The 13090-nt window shown below is 41.4% G+C and overlaps 1 long non-coding RNA gene across 1 annotated transcript; it reads left to right on the top strand.

Annotated features, from left to right (window-relative positions):
* The first annotated feature begins 3305 nt into the window (after positions 1-3305).
* LOC138839177 (uncharacterized) lies at positions 3306-5273 on the top strand. The gene is made up of 3 exons (XR_011375897.1): positions 3306-3472; positions 3947-4026; positions 5069-5273. It is a non-coding gene; the product is annotated as an uncharacterized lncRNA (long non-coding RNA).
* The last annotated feature ends 7817 nt before the right edge of the window (positions 5274-13090 follow it).

Below are 13090 nucleotides of genomic sequence, written 5' to 3'. Positions count from 1 at the left end.
TAAATTAATTTGTTCTTTGCGCTCTGCCGAGCTAGGAACTTTATTACCACCACATGGGACCACTTCCTACCACTGGGAAAGTAGGAACAGCCTTGAGCTCAGGGTAGGATGAGTTTTTATAGGGGTAGGTTAGATAGAGTTATATATACAAGCCATGCAAGGCAGGTTTGGCATATTTTTCATTGGTTACAGTTATATGACCTTTAAATTAATTTGTTCTTTATGGTAATATCATATGTAATCATTTGTAATAGGTCAGTCATAGTGGGACCACTCAGCTGTGGTCTTCAATTGGCGGGCTGAAGGCCTTGTTACCAAGGCAAGCAAGCAAGGTTATAGAAGCAAAACTTGGCAGAAACATAGCCTTGACTCACAGAAGCATAGGCAAAACATAATCTTGACTTGGTCAACATGATCAAAAGTTTCAAAGCTATTGACACTACTTTAGAAATTATTTTTATCATAAGCTCCTAACTGCTCTTTAATGCAGCTGGTGATAAGCCTCAGTTGTCAATAGCCTTTTGCAAAGCTGCCAGTTTGGTAAAATTGAGTAAGGGAGCGATGTTCTTTTGCTTTTTTATCAAGGATGGGGAAAGGACAAAAGTTGACTATTGGTCAGCCTTTGTCTGGGGTTTTTCTTTACCAGGAGGTTTTTTCCCTTTATCAATAATTTTGTTTTGTTTTCTGATTTCACAGTTTTGTACCCATGGCTAGTCTTTTCCCAGGGAAAAGGGGGTTCAGGGGAGAAAGTAAATTTCTAAGAGCAGGAGGGACTGAGGCCAGACAACACAAGAAATTTCTGCCAGTGAATAGTAACTTGGATATTACAGAAAACCAAAGATCTGGTGTTTTAATGCATTAAGCTGTTCACATTGTAATCAAATTATCTGACTTCTCAAAAATGTAAAGGATTATTGCATTATTTTGAAGAAGAACTTTAGTTAATTTTCAAGTTTTTGCTAACACCAAAACTTGATGACTTTTCTTGGGAGTTTAAAACAACTCATTTATGTTTTTACATGATGATGACAGGCAGAAATTTACTGGTAGAACAAACTCCAGAGTTCATTTCAGGGGTTTCACAGAGCAAGGGCACCTGGGACTGAGGAATGTCTCTCAAGGCCTTCCACTAAGTGCGGCCATGTGGCCAGTCCCCTGACACAGGAGTCAGGTCATGACAGGAGTCGTCCTGTTCAGGCGAGAATAGGATCTCACTGGGGCATCCAGATGAAGTGGACTCACCCCCTGGACAAAGTCACAGACGCTGACCAGTATCTTAAAAGATAGTTTATTCAATTGATCAGCCAGGGTTAACTCATCTAGGGAATGAGCAGTCCCAAACTCAAATAGCTCAGGGTTTATAAAGGTTAAAAAAATGCATTCTTTTAGAGCAGATTCAAGCAAGGTGGTGTACAGAAGAACTTCGCAGTTATTTTATTTTGCAAGCTCTTAAGTCACAAACATTCCCCAAACAATTAAAACTGTAAGTACTCCTGTAACAATTTCTTGACCTAAAGCAACGGGCAGTTCCTAGTTTTGGGGCCAGGTGTTTTGCTTTTTCAAAACTAGTAATTAAGGTAGAAGGAACAGCTAGGGGGTAAATAGGCCTAGTTCTTTCCTCATAACTAGTTGTTCCAGTTCAATCCTGCCTTGCATAGTTTGTCCCTATTCTTAATGAATGAAGTTCCTACAAGAATTGTTTAAGGCTGGGTGCCCGTGGCTCAAACCTGTAATCCTAGCTACTTAGGAGGCTGAGATCTGAGGATCATGGTTCAAAGCCAGCCAGGGCAGGAAAGTCCATGATACTCTCATCTCCAATAAACCACTAGAAAACCAGAAGTGGCACTGTGACTCAAGCAGTAGAGCACTTGCCTTGAGCTGAAGAGCTGAGGCATAGCGCCCAAGCCCAGAGTTCAGGACCCTTGACCAAAAAATAAATAAATAAAAATAAATAAATAAATAAAAAATAAAGAATCATTTAAGGAAGGAGCTAAGAAAAAGAAAATACAGCTAAGAACAAAAGGGAGCAGCAGAGATTACTAATCTCCATATCTAATAGTTATAAAAAACATTTAAGTTTAAAAAAAAGATTTCAGCCAGGTGTGGGTGGCTCACAACTGTAATCCTAGCAATTCAGGAGTCTGAGATCTGAGGGTCCTGGTTTGAAGCCAGCCTGAAAAGAAAAGTCTGTGAGGTTTTTTATCTCCAGTTAACCTGCAAAAAGCCAGAACTGGAGGTATAGCTCAAATGGTATAGCACTAGCCTCGAGCAGAAAAAGCTTAAGGAGGGGCTAGGAAGGTGGCTCAGTGGTAGTGCGCTTGTCTTGCATGCATGAGGCCCTGGTTCCATTCCTCAGCATCACATAAGTAAAAAAAGAAAAAAGCCGGAAGTGGTGCTGTGGCTCAAGTGGTAGAGTGCTAGCCTTGATCTGAAGAGCTAAGGGACATTGCTCAGGCCCAGAGTTCAGACCCCATGACTGGACCCAAAACAAAAAACAAAAAAAAACTTAGGGATAGTTCAGTCCCCAGTTGAGTGGGGCTCAGTGTCCCAGCTCTGAGTTCACTCTCCAGTATTGGCACCAAAATAGGAATAATATTAATAATTACTTAAGAAGAAACAGGAAATACTTAGGATGTGGTAGATGTTTGAGTCCTGAAGCTCCCTGTTGAGTTGCCTTGTTTCCCTTGTAGTACTGTTGCAGTGGTGTGTGTGTGTGTGTGTGTGTGTGTGTGTGTGTGTGTGTGTGTGTATACACAATTAACCCTATTAGTTATTTTATTGTAACCATTAGGACTCATGAGCAAGAACTATTATAAGAAAACAGAAGTGTTGAACAATACGCTGTAAGCTACAACAGTAGATGGCCAACCCAGGTGGGCCCCAGGTATCCTTGATTCTGGACTGTGCACAGTTAACCAATCACAGACAGTATTGGCTCCTTGGTTAAACCCCAGAGAAAAAGCTGCTTTGTTCGGGATGCTGCAAGATAGACTGGCCAAGTGAATATCCTGTGTTGAAACAGGGAGAGGCAAGTCAGTAAGGTGAGGGCTATGCAATGCTCTGAAGGAAATGGGCATAAGTGAGAGTACCTGTCTTAAAGGGGCTTGGGGTATTAGTCTTTCCCCACACCACCATCCTAGAATTGTCCCTCAGCTTTTTGTTTAAGGTTAGCACTCTGCTACTTGAGTCACAGCTCCACTTCTGGCTTTTTTGTTGCTTTATTGGAGAAAAAGAGCCTCACTGACTTTTCTGCCTAGGCTGGCTTCAAAGCATGGTCCTCAGATCTCAGCATCCTGATTAGGATTACAAGCATGCGCCATGGGCCCATCTATAATGCTGTTCTTAATGGCAGTGGCTGTCAGACAGGGCCTTCATCCGTGTCTTATATGGTCTCATCCTAATAGGTACTGTCCTCAGGCTAGAGTGTAGGGGACTGACTGGAAATCTCAGGCCTGGCCACAGTGACAATTGAGTGAGTTACATTTCTTGAATTTGGATGCAGGCCACCTGCTTTGCTTCTTGGGTTTCTGCTTTCGAGTGCTCTGCTGGACTGTACCTGGGGTCTCTGTTGAGACACCTGGGTGAATGTGGGCACTTTTCAGAATGGCTTAGAAGCAGCTCTTGGTGGCTTTGAAGCTTGGCTTTCATTTCTGGCATGACAGTGCATTGGGAAGGTTCTGGATCCAGAGTCAGGCTTAGCTTTGGGCTCAATCTCTGCCACATGCTAGCTCTTTCTTCCATTCCAGATGAGTCACTGTCCATCTTAGGCTGCCCTGTCCTGTCTCTTCCTCATATACCTGTCTCGGACTTGGGGCCAGGGTTCTGATGAAGAAATTCTCTTCAGACAAATAGAGATTCCATGGAAAGAAATTGATCATGTACAGCTGGTTTCTCCACTGGTAGTTGTTCAATTTTATTTCCCTTTCATTTTTCTTCCTCTTCTCAGGGATCACTGCCTATAAGAACTTCATAGCAACTAGACTTAGATGGGTAAATGTAAATTGGAGCTGGCTTCTGAAACTCCAGGTGAGGTTCTTCAGGCTTGGGAGATTTTTCAGAGCCCTATGCACCTAATGCATTTTAGCCTTTATTTTTATTTTTCACCTATATTTTTCTTCTTGTATTACTTCTAGATGCCTTTTATTTTCCCTTAGGACTCAAGCATAATTTTGGTTGCTTTTAGGTGTAATTATAGAAGTCCCAACTCATTTCAGTGACAGGAAGATTTATTATTTCACATAATAATAACCACGGTGGGGCTGGGGGTTTAGCCCAGGGGAAGGGTGCCCGCCTGGCGCGTGTGCAAGGCCCTGGGTTCGGTCCTCAGCCCTGGAAAAAAAAAGAAAAAAAATAATAACCATAGCACAAGGAAGACGGTAGAATTCATTAATTCAGTGGCTCAGTACTGTCTTCTTTTTTTGTCTTTTGTTTTGTCAGCCATGGGGACTGAACTCTGGGCCTGGGCTTTTTCCCTGAGCAACTCGGCTCAAGGCTAGCACTCTACCACTTTAGCCACAGGGCCACTTCTGATTTTCTGGTGGTTTATTGGAGATAAGAGTTTCACAGGTTTTCCTTCCTGGGCTGGCTTTGAACTATGATCCTCAGATCTCAGCCTCCTGAGTAGCTAGGATTACAGGCCTGAGCCACTGGCACCCAGCCTGTCTTCTTATATTTATATTCCTACCATCTTTTGAATTGACCATACTGGGTATATTCTCCACATGCTAAAGTTCATCATCCCAAGTTGGCTGTTGCAGCACCAGACATCCCATGTAAACACAGAAACCAACAGAATGGATGATGAGACAAAATTAGGATTTGTTTGTAAAGAGGACTGAGAAGTGACCACTGAGGTGGTATCAATCCTTGATGAGAAACATGTACCTTTTCTCTTTTGCTTGACAGGTTAAGAACAAATATCTTGTCATTGCATAATGAGATTACATACTGTTCCCTCAACTATTATTTCCTCATTTTATTTCCTTCTGCTCTCTACACTAGAAGGCCAAACAAGACCACTAGCTATTGTCAGAACTACGTACACCTCATTTGTACCTCCTTGTTCTAGGCAGGCTGAGCCTGTGCCTGAACTACATCCTGCCCATGTGGCCTGCCCTGCAGCTGTAGCATAAGACAAAAACGGCTAGAGTCAACAGTACAAGCAGAGCTTGTTCCCTCCCAAGTATGTATTTTGAAAACAATCTTTTTATTTTTATTGCACGATAAAACAGAAAATATAGCTGGCGCTGTTGGATCATGCTTGTAATCCTAACTCATCAGCAGGCTGAGATTGTAGGATTAAGTTTCAAAGCTAGCTTGGGCAGGAAAGTCTGTGAGTCTCTTCTCTCCAACAAACCATCAAAAAGCCTGAAGTAAAGCGGTGGCTCAAGTGGTAGAGTGCCAGCCTTGAGCGAAACAGCTAAGAGCCAGTGCCCAGGTCTTGAGTTCAGGCCTCAGAACTGGCACTCCCACTCAGGATCCATCCAGGATCCTGCTTTCCCTTGATCTGTCAGACCTCCTCTGCCTCCTCCAGTCTGTGACATTTCCACTGTCTTTTCTTTAGTATGAGCTTGACACTTTTGAAAAGGGCAGCTACTGATCCTGTGGGAAGCCTCCCAGTGTGACTTGGGTGGGTGTTTTTTTTTTTTTTTTTGGCTGGTCCTGGGGCTTGAACTCAGGGCCTGGGTGCTCTCCTTGAGCTAGTTCTAGGCTATCACTCTACCACTTGGAGCCACAGCACCACTTCTAGTTTTCTGGTGTTCACTGGAGATATGAATGTCACAGACTTTTCTCTCTGGGCTGGCTTTGGACCAACATCATCAGATCTGAGCCTTTTTATTGGCTAGAATTCCATGGGTGAGCCACTGGAACCCAGCTAGGCATATCTTGGTTTATTTGTTTGTTTATGCCTAATTTTATAACTGAATGAGAAAGCTCAGTTATGTCATATCAATTTCTGATGTCTCATTGCCTGGGTGTATCTTTGGCCATCTACTTAAGGTGATCCTTGTCAGTATTTTTCAGGATGAGGCCACTGTTTCTTACATGGTAATTGGCAAATAATCTGAGTCTATAGTTCAATTGCAAAGAGATTTTCTTCAAAGTGTATCTCTGTGCAGGTTTAGCTTAGGAAACAGATGGTTTGAGATGGACATGGGCCAGGTTGGTATTCCAGCAAGATCTTCTGCCTCATCTCTAAATGGCCCAGCTTGTGAAGTGCCTGTGCTTCATCCTCAAGTTCTGTTTGAGAACCTAGCCTGATGTTAGAGATTTGCCTATAAGCTTTTCTGCAAGATAGTTTCCTTCCAAACTGACATTCACAAAGTGAGTTAGGTTTAATATAAGCAACACAAAATGGAACTGGTATCAAGCAGCATTTATTTAGTGTCTCTGTGTATCTGCTACTATGTTAAATCTAAGGAAGGTGAAAGTCGTAGTCTCTGTCCATGAATCCAGCACATTTCTTCAAAGTATGATCCTTTGAGCTCCTGTTCTGACACAATTGTTTAACTACATTGGTTTTACACTTCTCTTTAAATAGCTTTTCACCTGTGACACTCATCTTCAGTGAAACACCAAAAAGAATCTGGAAGTGGAGCTGTGGTTCAAGTGGCTAGGCCCTAGGCTAGAACAAAAAAGCTCAAGAGCAATGCCCAGGCCCTGGGTTCAAGCCCCAGAAATGAGGTAAGAGGAAATTAGCAGCTACTAGATAAAACAGAAGGTTAAGAGGCCAGAGCTAGAGTGGCTCAAGCCTACGATTATAACTACCTAAGGAAATTGAGTCTGAGGATCCAGATTTGAAGCCAATCCAGGCAGACAAATCGAAGACTTATCTCTAAATAACCAGCCTGGGTTCAATTTCATTACCGGACAGAAACAAAAACAAAAAAGTAAACAAAATTTCTGGGGAAGGTTTATTTAGAATGATGGCTCTACTGAAACCACTGAAGCAGTAGAAAACATAGATTCTCTTTTTTTCTCTCCTGTCTCTCTTTTCCTTGTTCTTTTTTTCTTCTTTCTCTCTGCTCTCTTTCTCTCCTAGCACATGCTAGGCAAGACATCTAACCACTGTGTTTGATACCCAGCCACATGTTTGGATTTTTACATAATCCAATTCTCTCCAGGTGCCGGTGTCTCACGCCTGTAATCCTAGCTACTCAAGAAGCTGAGATCCAAGAATCAGGGTTCAAAGCCAGCCCTGGCAGGAAAACCTGTGAAAGTGAAACTCTTATCTCCAATAAACCACCAGAAAACCGCAAGTGGCACTGTAGCTCAAATGGTAGAGTGCTAGCCTTGAGCTGATTTGCTCAGGGACAATGCCCAGGCCCAGAGTTCAAGCCCCAAGACTGCCAAAAAAAAAAAAATCCAATCTCTTTACCTCCGAAAAGTTCCATTTTCCTTATATTTATAAACTTATACCTTTCTAGCTCCACAACTCCAGACTTCACACATTTACACTACTGAAGGATAATGAGATGCATCTTTTTTAATGAGGGAAGGGGGGCTCATCTTAAAAACCACAAATCAAAGCATCTTATTCGTCTGCTTAGAAACCTACTGCCTTTTCCCATTAAGTTCCATATTAAGAGTTAAAACTATCCTGAGCTGGGCATAGGTGGCTAATGCCTGTAATCCTAGCTACTCAGGAGTCTAATGTTTTGGGATCATAGTTCGAGATGAGCTTGGGCTAGAAAATCTGAGATTCATCTCCAGTTAACCACAGAGAGAGAGAGAGAGAGAGAGAGAGAGAGAGAGAGAGAGAGAGAGAGAGAGAGAGAGAGAGAGAGAGAGAGAGAGAGAGAGAGAGAGAGAGAGAGAGAGAGAGAGAGAGAGAACAACAACTTTATCCCATCTCATAAGCTGGACGAGCCATGGTGTTCAAGTCCCAGGCCTCCTCTTATTTTTCATTTTGCAAACCTCCTCCCCCTCATTTTTTTGTGCCAGTCCTAGGGCTTAAACTCAGTGTCTGGGCACTGTCTCTGTGCTTATTTTTCTCAAGGTTAGTACTCTACCATTTGAGCCACAGCATCACTTCTGGCTTTTTCTGTGTATGTGGTACTGAGGGATCAAACTCAGGGCTTCATGCATGCCAGGCAAGCACTCTACCACTAAGCCACATTACAATCCCCTTGACCCGTTTTTTTGCAGCATTTTTTTCTTTTCTTGGATTACTAAAATTTGTTAAGGCCTTTGCATTTGCTAGTTAGTCCTCCCTCACCTTCTCCTGCCCAATTCATATAACTAAACGTCCTTGCAAACACTTTGCTACTGGCCTGGACAGCCCTGTTCTGCCCATTTGGGCCTTGCCAAGTCAGTGGCTTGGGTAATCCCTGATCTCGGGATAGTTGGGAGGGTACTTAGCACTCAGTACCTGTTGGAGGGTCAGATCTTCAAAAACACAAATGCAGATGGACACTCCCAGTCTCCTTTTCCCAGCTGACATCACTCCAGTGACTATGGTCAGCCAAACTTTAAACCACCCGGTTGGTGCCCAAACTCAATGAACCAGAGCCCAGCCACTTCAGAACAAAGAAGAACCCAGACCCAGAAGTATACCTGGCCAGACCCACCCCACAGGGGGAAGTATTTCCCAGGCATTGGGAGCACACTTTGTAGGCATCTGCAGTGGCTATGTGCTGCCTGGGTGCAAGGTACTCTCTAAGTTGAGGTTGGCAGGAGCAAGGTGCTGGTAAGCCTTGATTGCTGAGAAGGGTAAAGGAGGGAAAAGGCAGCCTGATGGTAGGAATGAGAGACACAAAGCATATGCATTTTGGTTCCTTAAAAATATGAATCCCTTTGGCTTATTTTTTTTTAATTTACTGGCATATTTCTCTTTTCCAATTCATCATAAGATACCCAGAAAACTTAGGAAACCATTAAATAATGCAATTTTACTTTCATCTACCTGTTATTTATTTATGTTTGCAGAGAGATGATGAATTTATTGAGAGTAGAGTATCTACATTCCTTCTACTAATAATATTAACAGTATAAACAATATAAACTCTTTGTCTTCCATCCTAACACATTCTAGATGATGTTTTATTTTCTTTTTTGGTCGGTTCTGGGGCCTGAACTCTGGGCTTGGGTGCTGTCCCTCAAGTCTTCAGCATAGGGCTAGCACTCTACCACTTGAACCACAGTGCCACTTCCGGCTTTTTCTGCTTACGTGGTACTGAGGAATTGAACCCAGGGCCTCATGCATGCAAGGCAAGTACTGTACCACTGAGCCACCTTGCCAGCCCCTCTAAATGATTTTTACTCATGTAGATTCAAATTTAGATGGTGATGACCAAAGTATAGAGATTACCATTGTTTCCTGTTTCAGAGTATGTCCTAATCTCATATGAAGTTAAATGAATTACATTTCTACAATGATATATTTTGTATGTATTACATATAATGCATGCATTACACATAGTATACAACACATACACACACACACACACACACACACACACACACACACACACACACGTATTCATACAGCTTAACTCCAAGGTATCTTAAAGTTGCCTTCTGATTTCATGCCTCGTCATTCTTTTTCTCCCCGGTATTTTAATGGCTCCAGGCAACTAGTATCATGTATACCTTTTAGCTTTCTCATGGATTGTTTTTATACCTTTGAACACTCTCTGTGGCATTTTCACCTGTCACAGTCTGATGTACATCTCATGGCAGGCATTTGCAGATAACTATGGGGCTAATCAGGTTAACATAAATTAGTGAATTGAATTTGAGTGCCAATTTTGAGGTGCAGGAGCATTGCCTAAAAGGACCAGTAGCTATTTGGCATGAAGTAGTCATTAAACAGTGACTATAGAGCCTTTGTTGCTAGATCTTTCAGTTTTCAAGGGAAATTGGACACTTGCACTTTTGTATGAAGACTGGTTTTTAAACATGGAACTCATTTAAAAGTTTAGGCACTATATAGATAAATTAAAAACATCTCTAGGCTAGATTTGACACTCCAAGCTCTAGACATGTGTTTGGTTCTTTGTGTATGAATCATGTCTCCTGATTCAAATGAGTGTTTTCCTTTCTGTTAGCATTTTTGGTATGTATCTTAATTATAGTAGTGTGCTGGTCTTTCTGCCTTAGTTGTTAATATGTTTATAAAATCTGTTTGAAACACATATTGGCTCTTTCCTACATGTAGTCCATCTCTCTATAAAATAGGTTTATACATACCTGTGTGTATGGGTGAAGGAGGGTGAAAGAGAAAGAGAGAGAGCACAAGAGAAGAGGGTAAAGGAAAGGGGAGGAAATACATTTATTCTCTCATGCTATTTGATTCTCCTCTTCTTCTGGAAGGAATTAGATTGGGTAATTGAATTGCTGCTTAAAAGTTGATCTGAGGTGCAGGGAATGTGGTTTAGTGATAGTGCTTGCCTACCATACATGAAAGCCCATTGTTCGGTTCCTCAATACCACATACACAGAAAAATCCAGAAGTGAGGCTGTCTCTCAAGGGTTAGAGTGCGAGCCTTGAGCAAAAAAAGCTCCAGGACAGTGCCTAGGCCTTGAGTTCCAGTTCCAGGACTGGCAAAAAATGTTAAACTAGGAATTCAATGGATATACCCAAATGGTGGAGCTCTTCTCTGGTATGTGTGGGGTCCTAAGTTCTATCGCTAGCACTGTAAAAAAAAAAAGTAAATATAAAATATAAGTCAATCGTCATCTCTTTTGTCACATCAAATGTTCCAATACTAACAGAATTTTGGTATATTTATGATGAATATTTTTAATAATAGCAAAAGGCCCAGAATAGTGTTTTATATTTATAATCCTAGACACTCCAGAGAAGGAGATAGGAGGATTAAGGTTTAAGAGCAGACCAAACAAAAAGTTAGTGTTTCAGAGATAGCAAGCATGGTAGTGTATGCCTGTAATCTCAGGTACTTGAGAGGCAGAGGTAAGAAATTCATGGTCTGAGGCTTGCCTAGACAAATTTGGGAAACCCTATCTAAAAAACAAAAGCAAAAGGATTAGGGACATCTTTTATTCCCTAGGGCCACCACTACAAATAGGAAACAAAACCCTAAAAAACTGTTCTGACAGAAATGTTTTTTGATAGATTAAATCTCTGGAAGAGTTTTAGTAGGAAGTGATTACTAAAGATTTTAAAGGATAGTCAGTAAAAGGGGAAATAGATAATGAACCTCCTCACAATGAAAAACTTGCTCAGGGAAAGACTCTAGGAAGACAGGAAAAAAATAAACTATAAAGTAGCATGAAATATTTGCAAGCCATATAGTAGAGGAATTAAATCTCCAATAAACAGTGTTCTCAAGTCTCTGTAGTACATTATGATAAAAACCAAACCAGAATGATTGGATAATGACCAAAAGATACAAATAAATGTTTCACTAAAGAATATATACTCAGCAAATAAACATATAAAAGGATGCGTTGGTCCCAACCGTTAGAGGAATGCAATTTAAAATGCTCAGTGAGGTACCAGTACACACCTATCTGAATGGTTCAATCAAAATAATGACAACACATGGTTGATCAGAATTCAGGGGAACTTGATTATTCTTACATTGCCACTTGGAAAATGAAGTGATAGTTTACATGGGAAAAGAATAGAACAATACCTTGTTTTGGGACAGTCCTGTGGATTGAGCTCAGTGCCATGGCACTATCCTTGAGCTTTTTTGCTCAAGGCTAGCGCTCTACCACTTGACCCACAGTGCCAGTTTCCGTGCATGTGGTACTGAGGAATCAAACTCAGGGCTTCATGCATGCTAGGCAAGCTTTCTACTGCTAAGGCACATGTCCAGCCTAACAGTAACATTTAAAACTAAACTGAGTAGCTCAAGAGAAAGCTTTGGTTCCCATAAACACCTATACATAAGGTTTCTGAATCATCTTATTTCTGTGATAGTCCCAAAGTACATTTATACCAAGGACTATTCAGAAACAATAAAAAAAAAGTCTTAATACAATAAAAGTGGGTCTGGAGGGACTTAAATGCTGTGTAAAAAATTCTTAACAAGTGGCATGCTATGTAATTTCATCTATATTTCTTGAAGTGAAATAGGTTCAGTTGAAATCTGTTGAAATGTGAAGATTGGTGGATTCTGCCACAATGAATTATGCTTCAGTTATGGAAGCTGTTACTAGGAGAACCTGGGGGAAGATCTGTGGGATCTTGTCTGTATTAATTTACTAATGTTTCTGCCTGTGACTCTGTGAAAGTGTAAAAAGATTTAGACAAATAATGTATACTAAAAAAGCTGACCTCAATCACGTTTTTCCCTTGGGCTTTCTGATAAAGATGATCGTTGAGTCTCCAGTGATAACTGAAGATGGAAACTGGGAGTCAGTGGAGAATTCTGAGTCTGTGAAGAGTAATGAATCTGTTGACCAACATGCCAATCAAGAAAGTTAATGGAAGCTGTAGTGCCCAGTTGAAAAGACCAGATGTTGGGTCTTCCAGGGACCCTGAGACTTCAGAAGTTCTCCCTTTTCAGGTATTACAGACAGCCACTGACTAGAATCTCTTTTTTTTTTTTTTTTTTGTGGGTCATGGGGCTTTGAGCTCTGGGCTTGGGCGCTGTCCCTGTGCTCTTCAGCTTAAGGTGAGCACTCTACCACTTGAAACACAGCACCACTTTCGGTTTTTCTAATGGTTTATTGGAGATAAGAGTCTCATGGACTTTCCTGCCTGGGCTGGCTTTGAACTCTGATCTTCAGATCTCAGATACTCAGCCTCCTGAGTAGCTAGGAAAACAGGTGTGAGCCTCTGGTGCCCAGCTAGAATCTCTATAAAATATTGGGATTTAAAAATATTGGGGTTAACCTGGTACCCCTGGCTCAGACCTGTAATCCTAGCTCCTGAGGATGCTTAGGTCCAGATGAAATGCAGATTCAATTTCCAACTAAATTCCAGCAAAATGCTACACTAGAGGTATGGCTCAAGTGGTAGAATGCCAGTCATGAGCAAGCAAAACAAACGTGTGAGGCCCTGGTACAAGGAAAAAGAAGTTGGGGTTAACAGACTCAAGCTCAATGCTAATTTAGGATTGAAATTCTTTACTTGTTTTTACAACCATAAATAATAGTTTTTCAGTTCTATAAATGC

Source organism: Dipodomys merriami, unplaced genomic scaffold (genome assembly GCF_024711535.1).
Source record: "Dipodomys merriami isolate MVZ:Mamm:240054 unplaced genomic scaffold, mDipMer1.0.p SCAF_2969, whole genome shotgun sequence".
Taxonomy (NCBI): Eukaryota; Metazoa; Chordata; class Mammalia; order Rodentia; family Heteromyidae; genus Dipodomys; species Dipodomys merriami.
The sequence above is the reverse complement of the archived record's forward strand: the minus strand, read 5'-3'. Positions and strand labels throughout refer to the sequence as shown.